This window comes from Gorilla gorilla, chromosome 12 (genome assembly GCF_029281585.2).
Source record: "Gorilla gorilla gorilla isolate KB3781 chromosome 12, NHGRI_mGorGor1-v2.1_pri, whole genome shotgun sequence".
Lineage (NCBI taxonomy): Eukaryota > Metazoa > Chordata > Mammalia > Primates > Hominidae > Gorilla > Gorilla gorilla.
In genome coordinates, this window is record NC_073236.2 from 117,394,700 (window position 1) to 117,413,661 (window position 18,962).

Sequence of the window (18,962 nt, forward strand, 5' to 3'; positions counted from 1 at the left end):
ACACTGGCTTCCACAATGGCTGAACTAGTTTACAGTCCCACCAACGGTGTAAAAGTGTTCCTATTTCTCCACATCCTCTCCAGCACCTGTTGTTTCCTGACCGTTTAATGATCGCCATTCTAACTGGTATGAGGTGGTATCTCATTGTGGTTGTGATTTGCATTTCTCTGATGGCCAGTAATGATGAGCATTTTTTCATGTGTCTGTTGGCTGCATAAATGTCTTCTTTTGAGAAGTGTCTGGTCATATCCTTCACCCACTTTTTGATGGGGTTGTTTGATTTTTTTCTTGTAAATTTGTTAGAGTTCATTGTAGATTCTGGATATTAGCCCTTTGTCAGATGAGTAGATTGCAAAAATTTTCTCCCATTCTGTAGGCTGCCTGTTCACTCTGATGGTAGTTTCTTTTCCTGTGCAGAAGCTCTTTAGTTTAATTAGATCCCATTTGTCAATTTTGGCTTTTGTTGCCATTGCTTTTGGTGTTTTAGACATGAAGTCCTTGCCCATGCCTATGTCCTGAATGGTATTGCCTAGGTTTTCTTCTAGGGTTTCTATGGTTTCAGGTCTAACATTTAAGCCTTTAATCTATCTTGAATTAATTTTTGTATAAGGTGTAAGGAAGGGATCCAGTTTCAGCTTTCTACATATGGCTAGCCAGTTTTCCCAGCACCATTTATTAAATAGGGAATCACTTCCCCATTTCTTGTTTTTGTCAGGTTTGTCAAAGATCAGATGGTTGTAGATATGTGGCATTACTTCTGAGGGCTCTGTTCTGTTACATTGGTCTATATCTCTGTTTTGGTACCAGTACCGTGCTGTTTTGGTTACTGTAGCCTTGTAGCATAGTTTGAAGTCAGGTAGCATGATGCCTCCAGCTTTGTTCTTTTAGCTTAGGATTGTCTTGGCAATGCAGGCTCTTTTTTGGTTCCATATGAACTTTAAAGTAGTTTTTTCCAATTCTGTGAAGAAAGTCATTTGTAGCTTGATGGGGATGGCATTGAATCTATAAATTACCTTGGGCAGTATGGCCATTTCGTGATATTGATTCTTCCTACCCATGAGCATGGAATGTTCTTCCATTTGTTTGTATCCTCTTTTATTTCATTGAGCAGTGGTTTGTAGTTCTCCTAGAAGAGGTCCTTCAGGTCCCTTGTAAGTTAGATTCCTAGGTATTTTATTCTCTTTGAAGCAATTGTGAATGGGAGTTCACTCATGATTTGGCTCTCTGTTTGTCTGTTGTTGGTGTATAGGAATGCTTGTGATTTTTGCGCGTTGATTTTGTATCCTGAGACTTTGCTCAAGTTGCCTATCAGCTTAAGGAGATTTTGGGCTGAGACAATGGGGTTTTCTAGATATACAATCATGTCATCTGCAAACAAGGACAATTTGACTTCCTCTTTTCCTAACTGAATACCCTTTATTTCCTCCTCCTGCCTGATATTTTGTTAATGTTTATTTTAAGTTTAGGGGTACATGTGAAGGTTTGTTACATAGGCAAACACATGTCATGGGAGTTTGTTGTACATATTATTTCATCACCCAGGTATCAAGCCCAGTACCGAGTAGTTAACCTTTTCTGCTCCTCTCCCTCCTCCTACCCTCCCCCGTCAAGCAGACCCCAGTGTCTGTTCTTTACTTCTTGGTGTTCATAAGTTCATTTTGCTCCCATTTGTAAGTGAGAACATGTAGTATTTGGCTATTACCCTTAGTAAACTAATGCAGGAGGCTGTTTGCTAAGGGATATTAGTGCATGTGGGTGGAGAGTGTGGGGACACACATGGCAACACCTCTAATCATGGATCTCTGTGTTCATTAATTAAGATTAATTTAGCAGACACCCTGCTTTGTAAACTGTATTATTTCCCATGGCATAATAAGAAATATATGAGGATCTTTGTCCCTGATTGATGGCACACAGCTCCTAAAGTCCTTGGAATCTCCAGGGAATTAATGTGTTTTGTATGCTAATGATGTGATTGGTGTCTTGGGGCTCCACAGCTTTAGAATGGCAACTGCTCACCAGGAAGATCAAGGCATGACTAGAAGTTGGAACTTTCAGCCTCAAGCCGTGACCCCTGGGGAGGGGAGAGATTCTAAAGGTTGAGACCAATCACCAATGGCCAATAATTTAATCAATTATGCCTATGCAATGAGACCTGCATAAAAACCCTAAACAGTGGGGTTTGGAGAGCTTCTGAGTTGTTGGGAGTGCGGCATGCCCAGAGTGATCGTGGGAGTTCTGCACACGCTCTCCCCCAATACATTACATTGTGTATCTCTTTTATTTGGCTCTTCCTGAGATGTATCCTTTACAATAAATAATGAAGTATTTTCCTGAGTTCTATGAACTGTCCTAGAAAAGTAGCAAAACTTAAAAGGGGATAATGAAAACCCTCGAATTTATATCCAGTCAGTCAGAAGTACAGGTGACAGCCTGGGACTTAGGACTGGTGTCTAAAGCGGGCGTGGTCTTGTGGGACTGAGCTCTTAACTCATGGGCTCTGAAGCTAACTCTAGGTAGATAACGTCAGAACAGAATTGAATTGTAGGATATCTAGTTGGTGTCTAGAGAGCCGGAGAATTTGTTGTTGGTGTCAGAAAGCAGTGCAGACTATGCTTGTTAATTTGGCAGACACCTGCTTTATAAGTTGTGTTATATCCCTAGTGTAAAGGAAGTTCACAGCAGTAACTCCCAATAAAGGTGTGTCTTTGTGTAATTTTAACCACTACCGGAGACAGACACACTCACTGAAGGTTGGTTTACAGTATCTGTGCAGCTGATAACAAAGCTGTTCAAAGGAATCCAGAGCAAGTTTCAGGGAGGAGAACCCAGGCTGGACTGAGAGGGAAGCTGGAAGTGGCAACAACGTTAATGACTTCATTCTACTGAATGCACCCAGTCAGGAATCTGAACTATCTCCTCCTCTTGGGATCATGTTTTACCAGCCAAAGGGCTTCAGGCCAATGCTTGTGGATAAATCTCAAGAGACAGACCATGTTATGGGGTCAGTGATGTTTGCAAGTGGCCCCTACATGCTGGCCTAGCTGCATGAATGTGAAGATGGCTGGCTTTTCTGACCTAGACCACACCTACTTCATGACCTGGAAAGCTGGAGGCGACATCCTGAATTGTTAGCAAAACATTACATATTACATATATACATGTTTTCCTGAGCTTTGTCAGTAGCTTTGCATCATCTGAAAGAGAGGAGAGATTTTCATGCTTGCAGAGGGATAGGAGGAGATGAGGAGGGAGGGGAGAGAGCCAGAAACCAAAAAAAGAGAAGGAGGAGACCAGTGGGAGGGAGCGCATTTGTTCCAAAAGCAATTTACTCAGTCAGTCATTTCCAGTATTCTCTGGCTATTACTAAGGTAGAGAAAGAAATACGATGCTGGACAAGAACTGTCTCTCTTCCTCAGCCAAAATTCCTGCTGACAGACTCTGCCCAGGGACCATTTCTCTTCCATGACGGTCTGCACAATGCCAGTTGCAGGAGGTGACCACGGGGCTGAGTGCAGGAGTAATGGAGATGGGCAGAGAATCCTGACCCTTCCTTAAAACCCCCATTGTCTTCTGCACTTGCAGGAGTTATTGAATGGCAAGGGCAAGAGAAGGACACCCCATCAGACTGTGATGCGAGTTTGATAAGAGGCAGGTATGCCCAGGGAATGGCCAGGGTCCACAGTCACTCTCTCACCGAGCTTTGTGAAATATTATTAGTAGTGGTGTTTTGTTTATTCAGGCCCCATTCTCTGAGGATTCCAAATGCTATACAAACATATTTAAAGTAAACATCCTGCCTTTGCTCATAAATTCTCTCAGGCCTATATTTTGTAGCAAGTAGCAGGTGAATATGGGGCTGTTCTTTGTTCATTTGTTTTGTTTTATAAAAACAAATGTGGAATCAGAATTTGGGGATATCTAGGCAGTCCACGTGTCATTGGCTGAGCAAGAGTCTTCTTTAATGCCAAAATTTTATATGCCTGTTTTACACAGTAGCTTCTCCATGACCCAACTTTCCAAGTTACAAAGAAATGCACTATGTCCTCTATTCTGGTTCAATTTGGAGTTCTTAGTCAAAATGTTCTCTTTCTTATTTTCCTGACAACCCGCAAACTTGTGTCTGTGTTATATTGGCCTATGCATATAATTTAGAAACAATAACAAGAAAGAAGGAAAGAAGACAAAAAGGAAAGAAAGAGAAAGAAGGAGGGAGGGCGGCAGAAAGGAAAGGAAAGGAAGAAAACTTCGATCTTCTCTTACTCTCAGTCATTTTAGGGGCTAAAGTGAGGGAGCTAAAAATACTGTTTTCTAGAGTAGTATGGGTACTATGCGAATAAAAAGAAAGAGTATAAGTGTGAAATGTGACTTGTGTTACATCACTTTTGAATGCCATTAGCAAGTTCTGGGTGGTAAGAATGTTTGAGAGTAATACTCTTTAAATCACGCTCCATGAATAATATTTCCACAGGAAGTGGTGGTTGGGCTATGGAAGTCAGGGATTGATGAATAGATACTTTACTTCCACTTTAATAGCCAATATTCTACTTTAGTTTTTTAATAATGAGCTTGTTCATACTACTTATGTCTAAAAATGTTCAGTTACTTGAAGCATAAAATAAACATTTAGCAATTACTCTTTCTAGAACAATTACTAGTATTTTATAAAGAGTAATAACTGTAGCTCTCGTAAGAGTTTATTAGCAGTGTCTGGCACAGAATAGCTGTTTAAAAAATATTCACTGAATGAATGTGTGTATATGTGTATGACTGTCTGCTCACCCAGACGTGTTCACTAAACAATAACCCAAAACACTTTTACACTTGTAATCCAGAGAACACTGTAATTCAATCTAAGTTGGCTCTTTCAGACATGGTCTCATACCAACAAGATGAAGCTATTTTACCACAGGAGACTTTGCTAGAACTTTTGTTTTTTAATGATCATCTCTGTGTTTGTTTTTAAGCCAGCCAGTAGTATTGTAATCAGACTTTGTTTTATAGATTTTTGCTCTTAAAAATCTACTCACTATTTCTGTATCCCTTGAAAGCTGACAGCAGAACTGGCAAAATGTCAAGAATGATTCACAAAAATGCCAATACAGGGTATTATTCAACAGAAGGAATACATCTTTGGAAGATTCCCTGTCTGGGTTAATTAGTGTTCTTTCTGAATCTTTCACAGAAATATCTTAGAGCTGCCTTTATTAATGGTTTTATCTATAGTATAGAAGCCCTGACCAGGCTTTTAGTTTGGACTTAATACAGTGATATCTGCTCTGACAATCCCTGTCCTTTGATTAAAAAGGGGTTTCAAGAACACTCATCATTAGCTATTGTTATAAGAAATCAGCTCCTCAGCGTGGGGTTTAGTCTTTGAAACTTTTTTTTTCCGGCCCAGAAATATGGATGGCTTTGAAAGAAATGCCCCATGATTACCTGGCGTCAGATGGAGCATCAGCCCAGAATTCCATATGAGGAAGTCATGGGTGCTGGTTTTTTTCACTCTGCACTTCTCCCCAGAAGTTCTCTACATGAAAGGATTCATTTATTCAGAATCAACTCTCTTCCCTGTCAAAATGCATTAACCAGAACCCTGAAGGTTGAGTGAGGCTGACAGACTCTGAAAATTCCCTCCCATAGAGACCCCCTTCTGAAGTTGCTGATCTTCTTTCCCCTTTACCTGCCCCCATCCTGGATTCTTGGATGTGGATGATGGGGGAGGTAATATGGGGAGAATTTTATATCTTGAGGGGTACTTCTTATTCTGCAATTGTATACTGTGTTTAAAGTCATTTTATCTAGTCAGGGGTGAACTACAAATAGCTTCTCCATATCCTTCTGTTCCCTTCTCCTTGCCCTGAGAGACACAAGTAATAATTACTTTCTAAACAATAGTCTCTGGATTTATTAAATTTCTCTTTTAATACTTGCAGATCATATTTTTGTAACACTTCTTATTCATAGCATATTCTCAAACATTTCATTTGATATAGCCAGGTAAGGTGGGGAGGAAAAGTAGCTTCTAAAAACGTGTTTCCATTTTCTTTTGGGAAATCTGAGGTTAGAGAGGTGAAGGGGTTTAAAAAGCCCAACAGTAGCAGAAAAGTCAGAACCACAGTTTACTGATACTAACTTTTGTTACGTACCATCTCTGATAAAAACTCACATCTCTTAAATTCTGTTAACAGACAATTGTGCCTTTACCCTGAGTTATTTGCTACATATTTCACCCCACCTCAAAGGAGGCATCATGGACCTAGAGAATATACAAGGTCAGCAAAGCAGGATTAAGCTGCTGGGTCACAGAATGAATGGGATGAAAAGATGCAAGATTTTAGTACAGGATTTAAGTTTTTATCATCATAAAATGTTTGGAAAGAATAGCCAAATCATTAATTTGATTAATAATTTAATTTGAACATTTGTTGAGTGTATACACACACACACGCACACACACATATATATATATTTATTTATTTATTTATATGACTAGTCCAGGAACAATATTATGTGCTTAGAATACCAAGATGATATACAGTCTCTTTGGGAGAAACACACTTAAACAAACATGGAAAAATTACACCCAAAGGTCTTCTGGTTCAAGATGGCAATTTAAGCCTTATGCATTTAATTCCCCTCCCTTACAAATTTATGTTTGCACAAATATATATGCAGACCTATACATATATACATAGATATATGGGTGTCAAATAATGTGTGTGTGTGTCACACCAAGATACATATTAGGAGAAATTTGCATCAGCATAGATAAGAAAAGAATCAGTATAAAACGTCTTGTTTACAGTATCAAATTGAAGGCTAGACTAACCCAAGATCCAGTAACTAAGAAGCCATACTATAAAGGGGGTAAATGTATAATCTCATAGCTTGGAGGGAGGGGAAAATTGGGATAAATAAATAAATCTATCATACATAGCCAACCATAACTTGGAAAGACACTTGTTATATTCCTGAAATTATTCCTAAGGTTAGAATTTTATCTCATCCACTTCAACCGTTTCCTATTCTTACCTGTCACCTTTATTTTTGTCTATATGGAGTTCCATCTACTTCACCTTTGATGGACTCAATCATAGGACTTGTAGCTGATGGACAGTGTCCTAGTTTCAAGGATGGGCTTTGCGATGTATTCTGTGTTTCGGCTTACCATCTTATGCTCCTGCGATCCATCAGGAGGAGTACATGGCTCAGGTGTCTGTTGCCTGCAAAAGAAAAAATGATTGGAACGATGCTAATCTGACCTGTAGCCAAGCCCATCCTACCCTAGTAAAGCCATACCTGACTCACAGAAGCAAGGAAAATAAGTAGTTACTTTTGTAATCCATTAAGATCTTGAGATTATTTGTCACACAAAATGATTATGGTAATAATTGACTGATACACCGTGGCATAGGGTGCACACTATTTAAAGTAGGACTTTACTGAAGAGGGTTTGTTGATAAGTGTCTTAGTCCATTTGGGCTGCTACCACAAAATGCCATATAGCTTATATAAGTAGCTTATAAACAACAGAAATTTCTCACAATTCTGAAGGCTGGAGGGTCCATGATCAGGGCACTGGCAAATTCAGTATCTGGTGAGACTCTGCTTTCTGATTTATAGATGGCGTCCTCTTACTGTGTCCCCATAGGATAAAAGGGAAAAGGCAGCTCTCTGGGCCTATTTTATAAGGTCGTAATCCCATTTATGAAGGTTCCACCCTCATTATCTAATCACCTCCCAAAGGCCCTGCCTTCTAGTAGCCTCGCATTGGTGACTAGGCTTCAACATGTTAATTTGGGGGTGGTGGCACACACATTCAAACCATGGCACACACATTCAAACCACAGCAATGAGCAAAGTCATTTCAATTAGGGATATGAGGCAGTAGCCCAGCTAACTTCAGTGTTACAACCAACTTGAGGGAGTAAAAACAAAGAAACAACTATCTTGTAAATAGCAGCAAGGTTTGTTACATTATATTCCTCTTTCCAGTTGCTGTAAACCAAGTGATATGCCAACCAGGCAGTAGGGTCCATCAGTGCAGGCAGCAGGAGCTGGAGGAGAAGGGGTGGGGCATTGGGGTCAAGTTTGATCTTTTAGAAATGTAATTGGAGCAGAGAGTGGACAGAGGCACACAGAGCTTGCCCTGTTGGTGTGCCTGGTTTTGGAGGAAGCCTTCCTGTAAGAGTCTCACAACATGGACATTTGCATTGCCCAATAAACAATAACTGAGTCCCTGATAAACGCTGGCTGCTACAACAGATGCAAGTGACAAACATCCACAAACAGAGAAATAAACCCATGTCAGAAGAATCAAACCTTCCTACTGCATGAATGCCTGTAACTTTAGCTCCCTTCCTACTCCTCACTTACAAGGACTGGTATCTTTATCTGGCAATGTAAAAGTACAGGAAATAGAACAGAGTAGACAGGCCAATGTCAGTGGCTTGTTGAGAAAATGTCCCCATTTTATTTGGCATTATTCGTGAGACTGTCTATGGTCAAAGAGCCCCAGAGTAAGAGTCCAAGCCTGGGACTCTCAAGGATTTTCCTGGTGTCCATGCTGAAGTCATTCAAATTGTGAGATTTGGACTCTCTTGATTGCCCAGGTCTTACCCATTTCTCCAATTCTGCCACGAGTGTTTTGGAGATCTGGGGGATTGCCTTCCCATACATTGAATCATAGGCTAGTAATTTTTCAATTTAGTAATCCAAGACCTATAATAAATCTTGGAAAAACACCCTCACAATATTGAATATGTGAATGGCATCCTTCCCTGTTTGGTAACGCTGATGCAGTTTTTTAAAATGTATATGTTTTTACATAACACTGTGAATATAAATGGAAATTTACTGTGGTGTAGTTAAATATATAAGCTCCGTTTACCATCTTGAATGGAAGCTTGGAGGCATTTCCAAAATCTCATGGACAAAACTGACAATGGAATATATATGGGAGTGATTTGGAGGTTCTGTTTTGTTTGGGAGGCTAAGAGATGAAATTATATAAAGAAAGCACATATCGAAAGAACTAACAAAATTCTATGTAGTCTTAACATTTAGGGGCTAAATAATGGAAATGACTCTACATGAGGAAACTTAGAAAGAATTGTTTTTTTCAAAATTATAAGGAGAAAATTCAAGATATTGCACAGTCCTGGGAACCAAGAAAAGAGATAATTGAGAAAGTTAGTGGGTGATGCAAAGTGACAAATACTGTTGGAAAATGGGTGTGGTGCAGGTTAAACTGGCCATTGGATTGGAAGGTTGTGTAGTCCTGGAAGATCAGTATCAGGCAGGAGCCTGGGCCAGACTGCAGTGTTAGGAAATGAATGAGAAAAGAGAGGATAGGATGAAGTCAAACACATTTTCAGGAATCCAGTTAGCTGGCCATCGCTCTGCTGTATTCTAATTGTCTGTTTACTTGACTCTCCTTCCCAAAGGGTGTTAAGCTGTTGAGGACAGACACTATATTTTTAGTCTGTATAACCAGCATCTAACACAGAGTCTGGCACATGGTAAACATTCACAAACTCTTCCTGAATGCATGAATTACCAACCCTGGTGGCTGGTAAGTGCCATGTTGATAGACATTCATGTCACCTTTAGCAAAGAAGCTGGGAAAAGCATGATACTCCCCAGGAAGGGTTTTCCAAAAGCCATAGCGAAACTCTTTTTTTGTGCAACCCGGAATAGACACATTGCTGAAGCTACAGTCTGCAGAAACTGCAAGGGTAATTTTAGGTCATCAGGATGTCATTTCCCTAAATGGAGTAACTAGTCTCTTGCTGGTTGAAAATCAAGTGTATTCTTGTCAGAGAGCTTTCGGTGCAGATACTGGAGAAGGCCTTGCTGGTTTGAACTAAAGCTTTCAGCCCTCATTCTATAAGCATTGGTTTTGGATCCACATTTAAAATGAAAAATGCTATTTAAAAATATCTGATAGTCCATTAAGTTCATCGTTTTGTCGTCTTACCATCTCCTCTCAAAAGCAAGTGCTGGGCTGCGTTTCTCTAAGTGGCTTTTACAATGACATAACACACAAAAGCTGATTGTCTCTTCTTGAAAGGGTATGATCTTCCCATCTCAGAATAGGTCACTTTTTAGAAAGCATTGTTCCAATCCAGCTAATTTCAGTCTGATCATTTTCTTCCGTTCAATCTTCTAAAAAAGCATCCACTTTGCAACTCTGAATTCCATTCTGATTTTTTATACTTCATCTCTCATAAAGGATTTTTTTCTCTTTTTCCCACAGATACTAGTGTAGTCGTATATCTACATGCATTCATTTGAATATATGTGTGTGTGTAAATATATAAAACAATAATTTTTTACACATGCAGATATTTTACCATTAAGAAGATTATAAGAAATAGATGAATTCATTTGGCCACAAAGAGTGAGAATGCTGTCCAAGTGTCCTGCTCCCTCAAAGGCAAATGGGTTCAGTCTTCACCTCCTATCTTCTTTTCTATTTAGAATGAACAGACCGTAAAGATATTAACATCTCTCATTAAGTTTTCTTCTAGGTCTGGCAAATGTGCTAAAATCCATTTGGTTTCAGTCTGACGTGAGGGTCCACCCTGATATTGTGGATAATAACCTCAGTCACAGAGAAGTACTTAAACTGATAATGCCTTTAGGATTAAAACTAAAGCATTTTTCTCTCTTTCCCTCCTTCGTCATCCTCATACTTTCCAACCTCTATTCCATCCAAGTGTTTAAGTATTTGTTCTATTATATGGAATCAAAATTATCACCAAGGTATCTTTTACTATCTAGCTTACCACCTTTTCCTCTATGATGATTCCTTAACTATTAATTCATAGGGATCTCTTTTGACTCTAAAATTAACCAGCTCTTATTTTTCCTTACCTCTGTATTCTTCATATATTACCTTGACATTTTGTAATAGTGTATGGCTGTATTCTGATCTTTTTAGGCTCAGGGATATTGATTTTTTCAGCTCTGCTTCTCCTTCAATCCTAGGCAACACATACACATAGTGGGTATTCAATAAACACGTCTATTTGTTCAACAACTAGGTCAGCTTTTAAAACCTTATTTTTAAATGTCTGATGATGGCTTTCAATTTTGCCTAACCTTTTGTGAAATGCCTCTCTTAGGAAACAAGCTTGGCTTGATCCCTTAGGACTTTTCTCAAGAACAGATTTGTATTACTTCAAAATGGCAGACAACATTTGGTTGCAATGTTGGTAATCATTAAGATAATACATAAGTACTTATCTGAAAGTATCAAAAAATCACAAGTATTTGTGGAATAATTAATGATTTCTGAAAACATTTAATTCATTTTGTTGCACAAAGCAATAATTTACAGTGTGTAAGCCAAGTGTTACTCCATAGTAGAGAAAAGTGAAATGTCTTTATCTGATGAATGTCACAAAGCCAGCAAATAGCAAACTAAAACAGGAAAACAAGTTTCTTGGCTCCAAGATAAGTGAAGTTGCATTTGTTGTTTGCTTGCTTTCCTTCACCAAAGTTTTCTCCTACATGTTTAAAAAAGTTCCTGTGCTCTTTCATTTGCTTCCCTAAAACTTCAGGGAATTTCCATTGTTCTTATGTAGTTTTGTGCCCTAATGTGGTGTCTCTGTCTTCTGTGGCTATATACATGGTTCTCTCAGAGTGAATGGTTTTTTTTTTTTCTTTTTTTAGCAAATTTGTAGCATGGTATTTTAAACACAGTCCTTCAAATAAAAATTTAAAAGGTTGGCATGTTAGGGCTGACCTTTACACAGAGTGAATCCGGCTTGACATTTCCCATGCTTGAAGATGAGACTTCTCCATGATTGTTTCCTCTCCCCACCCTCCCTGCCTTAATTATTCCTGATCTCTTCCACTGAAACTTTGCTTAGGTGAACTCCATTGTACCTTACCAGAGGCCTCCCAGAAGAGCAGGTCAAAAGCAATTACCATAACAAAGGCATTGGCTTTTTCTTACCACAATCAAGGCTTCTAGGAAGGGTACTTTCCCTGCCCTTCTGTGTCAGAGTTGGTAAATAAAGGGTCTACTGCACAGTCCAGCACATGACCTTATACAACACGTACTCCACAAATAGTGTCATTGTTGCAGCTTAGTCCTTAAATTCTCCTAGTGGAAGGAAGACACTAAGCATCAAAGCAGGATGAGGTATAGCTCTGTACTGCTTTGAATAGTGCTCGCCCCTCACCCAATGTGTGTGTATTTAGAACCTCAGAAAGTGACCCTACTTGGAAATGGGGTCTTTGCAGATGTAACTGGTTAAGGTAAGATGAGGACAGACTGGATAGGATGGGCCCTAAATCCAATATGACTGGTGTTCTTATAAGAAAAAGAGAGGGCTTAGAAAGATAGACACAGAGGGAAGTTGGCCATGTGAAGTTGGGGGCAGAAACTGGAGTTATGCAGTTGTAAGCAAGTAATCCCAGGCATTGCCAGCAATACCCGAAACTAAGAGAAAGGCATGGAGCAGATCCTTCCGTAGACCCTTCAGAGAGAGACTGGATCTGTGGATACCTTGGTCTTGGTCTTCTAACTTGCAGGAAGAAGAGAGAATGAATTTATGTTGTTTTAAGATGTCTGGGTTTCAGAATTTTGTGATGCCAAACGGAATAAATAGAAGATTCTACTTTTGAAAGACTTGTGCCTTCTTAGAGAGGATAGCATATCTGCAGGACCTAGTGCTGGGCAATAGCTGCCCTGGTAGTTTAAGAGTGGCTTAGACAATTTAGAAAAGTGAGTCCTCAGTGAATACCGTGGTCAGCATAGTGCCTATAGGAATGTATGTGTTGAGATTGGCTTTGCATGTTAAGCCGAACAGAGACAATTATAAAGAATGGAGAGGAGATACATTCCAGGGAGATGACTTGTTTGCTTCATATTGAATTTGGGGAGGAGGGTGGGGACTGTGGAGGGCCTTATACTAAGAAAAGGTGCAGGTTTTAAAACTTTACCATTTAGATGGTGGGGGTGGGGAAGCATTGAAGACTTCTAAACTTTAAGGAGAGGCATCTTTCATCCTTTCACTGATTATTGATAAGGTTACTTTTCCATCCATTTCTCATATATTAAAAATGATAGGCAAGTCTGTATTGCTTAGAGGCAGGAAAAAGAAGCCCAAGCTTTGATTTTTCCTGACACTTTATTTTGAATGAATCACTGTCAGTTCTGGTTAGCCAGCTCTAATTTGACACAATCAATGAGATACAGTCATGTGTTGCTTAACGACGGGGATATGTTCTGAGAAATGCATCATTAGGCGATTACATTGTTGTGTGAACATCGCAGAGTGTACTTACACAGACTTAGATGCCATAGCTTACTACATACCTAGGATGCAGGGGACAGTTTTGCTCCTAGGCTAAAAACCTGTACAGCATGTTTCTGTACTAAATACTGTAGGCAATTATAACACGATGGTAAGTATTTGTGTATCTAAACATAGAAATGTTACAATACAAATATAGTATGAAAGATAAAAAATGGTACACCTGTATAGGGTGGAAATTGCTCTGGGAGAGTTAGTGAGTGGTGAGTGAATATGAAGGCCTAGGACATTACTGTACACTATACACTATCACTTTATGAACATTATAGACATAAGGCATACTACATTTATAAGAACTTTTCAATAATAAATTAACTTTAGCTTGCTGTAACTTTATAATCTTTTAACTTTTTAAAAAAATTTGACTCTTTTGTAATAACATTTAGCTTAAAACACAAACACATTGTGTAGCTGTACAAAAATATTTTTGTGTCCTTATTCTATAAGCTTTTTTCTATTTTTAAAATGTCTATCTTTTTAACTTTTTAAAATTTTTGTTAAAAACTCAAACACAACACACGTTAGCCTCGGCCTACGCGGAGTCAGGATTATCAATATCACTGTCTTCCACCTCCATATCTTGTCCACTGAAAGGTCTTCAAGGGGCCATAACGCATATGGAGCTGTCATCTCCTCAGGTAATTACGCCTTCTTCTGGAGTACCTCCTAAAGGACCTGCCTGAGGCTGTTTTACAGCTAACTATTTTTTTTTTAAATAAAGAGACTCAGTACACTATAAAATAATAATAAAAAGTATAGTATAGTAAATACATACGCCAGTAACACAGTCATTTCTTAACATTATCAAGTATTATGTACTGTACATAATTCTATGTGCTATGCTTCTATATGACTATGTGCTATGCTTCTATACGACTATGTGCTATGCTTCTATATGACATATAGGAGCATAATATATGCTTCTATATGTGCTATGCTTCTATATGACTAGCAGTACAGTAGGTTTGTTTACACCAGAAAACCACAAACATGTGAGTAATACATTGTATTATGACCTCATAATGGCTACTACATCACCAAGTGATAAGAATTTTTCAGTTCCATTATAATCTTATGGTACTACCATCATATATGTAGTCTGTCATTGACCACAATCTTAACAGGCGATGCCATACTGTACTAGCAACCCGTGAAACTGTTTCTCTGAGCCTGGCGTGTCATGGAATGGCCACTCAGAGATATTATGCTGTCTTTTTTCACGAGAGGGCTGCTTTCCTGGGAGGCTGCTCTAGGAGAGCCTTCTTAACAGGCTAGGCACTTGAGTTCTGCACCCCATCTTGCAGGAATCGAGGCACGTCCTGCGCACTTGAACTCTGCAGCCTTTTATCCTTTCTTCCAAAAAGTGAGCCAAGCTCAAACAAAGCTTTCTCCCACACTTGGATACCGTGGCAGTTGTTTTTCTCCAACCATCAGCAGTATTGCTTTGTTGACAATAGAGTAAATTCTAATGACAGTGAAATCTGGATAGGAGAGGCTTCACTTATGAGCTGTGACCACTGCAGCACCGTTCATGTCAGGAATACTTGAGTAAGCCACAAGGGAATTGGTGGGAAAAGGAATGAATGATGAGATGCCATAATGGAGTTTGTTTTTCATATCTCAATTTTGATATTAAATTGATATATTTGCCATTGATAACCAGGTATTTAAAAGGTCCAGGAGTTTTCTTCCCTTGTAAAACTTTATTTTGTATTCAAAAAGTGCACTGTATTATTGAAAGGTTCAGGAGTGAGTACATTAAATAAAATAATAACATGCACAATGTCTGGCCCATAGCAGGGGCTCAATATGTATGAAATAAAGTTATGAATAAAGTAACACATGAGTTTCTAATTTTTGCAAATATTTCTGGCCATAGATATTTTCTAAGTGGATTTTAAAGTACGTAGTTTTATAATTTTATTTTGCTAAATAAGATAGGAGTGTGCTTAATTTTGAGCACAAAGTTGAAGATTAATATTGAAGTGAGTGAGATCTAATTTCTTCTGTCAATTAGTTCAAAAACCTGATGGCTATGTAGGGTCAAATAAATTAAAAGTTAATATATAAAATGATTCATAATAGACTATTATATCTGAGAAACAATCTGGAGGCCAAGGACAGAAATGAGTAAACACCATTTCTTACCTGGGGAACTCCCAAACAGACTTTTACTAGAGAAGGACAAATAAAAGGACAAATCACACTAAGATACATCATACTCTATGATAAAGAAAGGCTAGCATGGCAAGTGGGCCCAGGTAAGGGAGATCCTACCTCTTTCAGAATTATACACAGAGATTCTGATAGAAGTCACCAGGCAAGTATCTACTTATACAACTGGTGCTCCAAATGGAACAAAGCAGAGAGGTCGCTAGCATGGGGCCTAACATTAGGGGCCAGAGAAGAAACAAGTGTGACGTAATGATGCTGAGGTTCTAGAGTTTGGGGCTGGGGATCTTTAATTGGCAGAAGTGAAATTAACCCTGCAGTATGACCTATGCGATATCAGCTGTGTGGATAGGAGGCCAGCAGAGCTTCCAGTAAGCGTAATCCTTAGATATGGTTTAAAATGTCCCAAGGACATTCTTAGCTCCAAACACTATTTGTGCTTCATTAACCTATGTTTACTTTCTAGATTGCACCTGTTGACACCCCCCAGCCTGCGTTTACAGGAAGATTCTCACATCCTCCCTTCCTGGTTGAAAACTTAATAAACAAGGTGGTAGGGTTTCTGTTTTGGTGCAGAGGAGAAATGAGAATTAATTATCCGGGAAAATTTTCTTTGGAAAGCAGAAGCTCTACAGTAGAGAAAAACGAAGTTGTTTTGACTGTCAACATCTCAGAAAGAAAGTTGTGGTAGCGTGTGATTATTCAGGGATGTAGCCTCCAGGGTTGGAAAGTACTGGTCAGTTGAATGCAGCTTTAGGGTGCCGCAAAAATACCCTCTGTGCCTCCAAGCTTGGCTTTGCAAAGCTTTCAAGAACTTCCCTTCAAGAACTTCCCAAGTCCTTTAATCTCTATTGTGAACTGGATCTTTATTTTCATGTGTTAGATAAAGTGATGTTAGTTCCCCTTTAAGACAATATGGTGTGTCCTTCATTGTGGAACTAGAAGAAGAGATTACTATTCCATATTGAGAGGCATAATCTTTGCTTAAAAAGGAAAAAGCAATGGTAGATCAAAATAAATTATCAGTAGGTATATAAAAAGGAGTTAAGTTATAGCAAACTCACTTACCACATGCTTTTGTAGAAACAAGCAATGTTAAAAAGTTTTATAATGTGATGCATTTGTCTGGTGTGAAAAATAGTGTGCTGTGTGTTTATACACAAGAAGAGAGTGCAGTTGTGTGTATGGGCCCCTGATAGCTTTGAGAATGAGAGCACTGTGCTTTCGAAACACCTCAAGGCAAATAGACAAGCAATACCTAAGCAAATACTATGCTTCAGTTTCCCAAATTTCCACTCAGGTTCTTTTCATTCCTCTTCTCTCACCTTTGAGATGTTTCTAGGGTAACTTCAATCTCAATCTCACAGACCTTTGCAAATCAGAGTCATTTTGGAGAATTTCTGGGGAGAACAGAAAGGAGCCAGTACTGTGTTCTGGTACTGCCTGCACAGAGGTGAGCAGGGAGCTAGGACTGCATTGGGAGAGAGGACTGTAGGTAGCACTGCGTGGGGTAGGGCTATAGTTAAGATTAAGGACAGCCTGGCTGTGAAGTCAGACCCTCCATCTGGCTTCTCTCTGGGCAGAGGACCTTCTGGGAACTTGGATGAGGAAAGCTATCCACCACAGCTCTCCATCCCTCCCTCACCTTTATAGGGTTCCCCATAGGTCTGTGGGTCCCCTTTAAAGTTACACTACTCCCTAGGCACCCTCAGAAAGCATCGCGCTAGACACCAAATAGAACACAACTTTTTCCTGGGATGACCCCGTCTGACATTTTCTGGCCTGGATTATTGAGGTTAGGACCCCAGTGACCCCTCTAAGTTTGGCTTTAGGGATCAGTGTATGCAGCTCTTCATCTTTCCCTAGTGTATTCCATGAGCACATCTAAAAGTCTCCCTTTTCAAGTGGTACATCAATATTAAGGTATGGAATGTTTTCCTAATAGCTGCATATACTAATTTTTAAAAATTCATTTTATAAACTCTTTTAAATGCACTTTCATGTATAGAAGCAGACTTTAGATGTCTCCAAGTGACTTTCAGTTTTTCAAGTTTTCCCTTGACCTTTTAAAGAGATGCATTTTTAAAAAAATTCCTTTTTCTATCATCTGAAAATAGAACTAGCAGGGAGAGAGGGAAGATTTTGTAAGCATCAGAAAAAGTAAATGCAAAGAAATTTCTTTGTTGTTCTGTATGTCAGAATAATAAGGCATTATTATTTCCCTGAGCGTAGAGGAGAACTGAGTCTGAGAACTTTTGTTGCCCCAGGCAACAATGCTTATGGAGGTCAAGCTATGGTTTCTGAGGCTTCTGAAATTACTTTTAAAAAACACCTCCTATTCCCCATTAGGTGTAGAGCTGCAAAATATCAACAAGGGGCCTTGCTTTCTCTTTGAATAAGCTTTTCTACCTCTTTATCAGTTTCAGGAATGGACATCTGAGCTAGGCTCTGAGAGCCAAGAAAGAGATCTGCCATAGCTTTCCATCCCTCCTCCAACTTTATGTTTCTAATCCCAACAGGGTGCTCAGGATTATTTATTAAATAATACATAATTTTTCAGTGATTAAACGAATGAAACAATTCTGGAGACACATAGCAACTATAGAAAAGACAAATACATAGGGAGCCCAGGAAAGTGAAAAAAACAAATAGGGCTGGAGAGAAGGTGTTAGTCTTATGAAAACAGAAATTGTGACCAAGCCACAGAGAGTCCACTCTATTCATTTCCCAAGAAGTTTCCTAAATTCCAGAATTATTTCAAACACCTTGTAAGAGAAGGCATTTCTCCTAGAATAATAAGTTGTTTTGTTTGTGTTTGTGTGTGCACGTGCCAAAACTTACTTAGTTGAAAATTTTTCAAAGAGTCTGATAAAGGAAAATTGCTACACTTTGGTCCCTTTTTATATCTTTTTTTCTGGGGGTATTATTTTTTATACCTGGTGATTATGACATCTTCCTATTTGTCATCAAGAAAGTAATTATCTCTGTTTAACATGTAATCTGATCATTAATAAGAGTGTTAATGAAACTCAGTGGCTTATTGAGCTTTGGCACTTAATTTAAAGTTGTTCATCATTCCTAAAGCTAAGCATGGAGTGAGTCCAGATACCTCCAGATGTAGCCATGGATTTATATCTACAAGGAGTCATCAAATCAATTTTTGTTAATGGCAAAACGAAGAATTCTATTTGGTAGGCTGTAGATGTAAACATACCATCCATCATTGACTTCATGATTTGGCCAGTCTTGAAGCTTTTTAAAATAGTTTTGTCTAACAAATTTTTTATTTAAGCCACCAGCACAGAGGGGCAATTGAGCAAATACATTTACCTGCATTATCTCTTTTTCATTCCAACAGCAGCCACAGTGGGTATGTGTTATTATCTCCATTTTAAAGAGGTGAAGACTAAAGAGATAAAACAGTATGGTCAAGATCACAGTGCTTATAGATGGCAA

The 18,962-nt window shown here is 38.9% G+C and overlaps 2 long non-coding RNA genes across 4 annotated transcripts in view; one reads left to right on the forward strand and one right to left on the reverse strand.

Annotated features, from left to right (window-relative positions):
* Positions 1-15,677, reverse strand: part of LOC109025665 (uncharacterized) — a 30,107-nt gene extending 14,430 nt beyond the window's left edge. The window contains exons 1-2 of one of the 3 annotated variants that reach the window (XR_010129821.1): positions 10,904-10,975; positions 7,036-10,477 (exon numbers count right to left, since the gene is read on the reverse strand). This is a non-coding gene — a long non-coding RNA (uncharacterized lncRNA). Of the gene's footprint in view, positions 1-7,035; positions 10,478-10,903; positions 10,976-13,854; positions 14,212-15,611 lie in introns of those variants that run through there. The other 2 variants (XR_010129820.1, XR_010129819.1) reach the window with 2 other exon arrangements.
* The window catches only part of LOC134756720 (uncharacterized), a 67,124-nt gene that overhangs the window by 12,536 nt on the left and 35,626 nt on the right, over positions 1-18,962 (forward strand). The gene's annotated exons all lie outside the window — the stretch shown is intronic.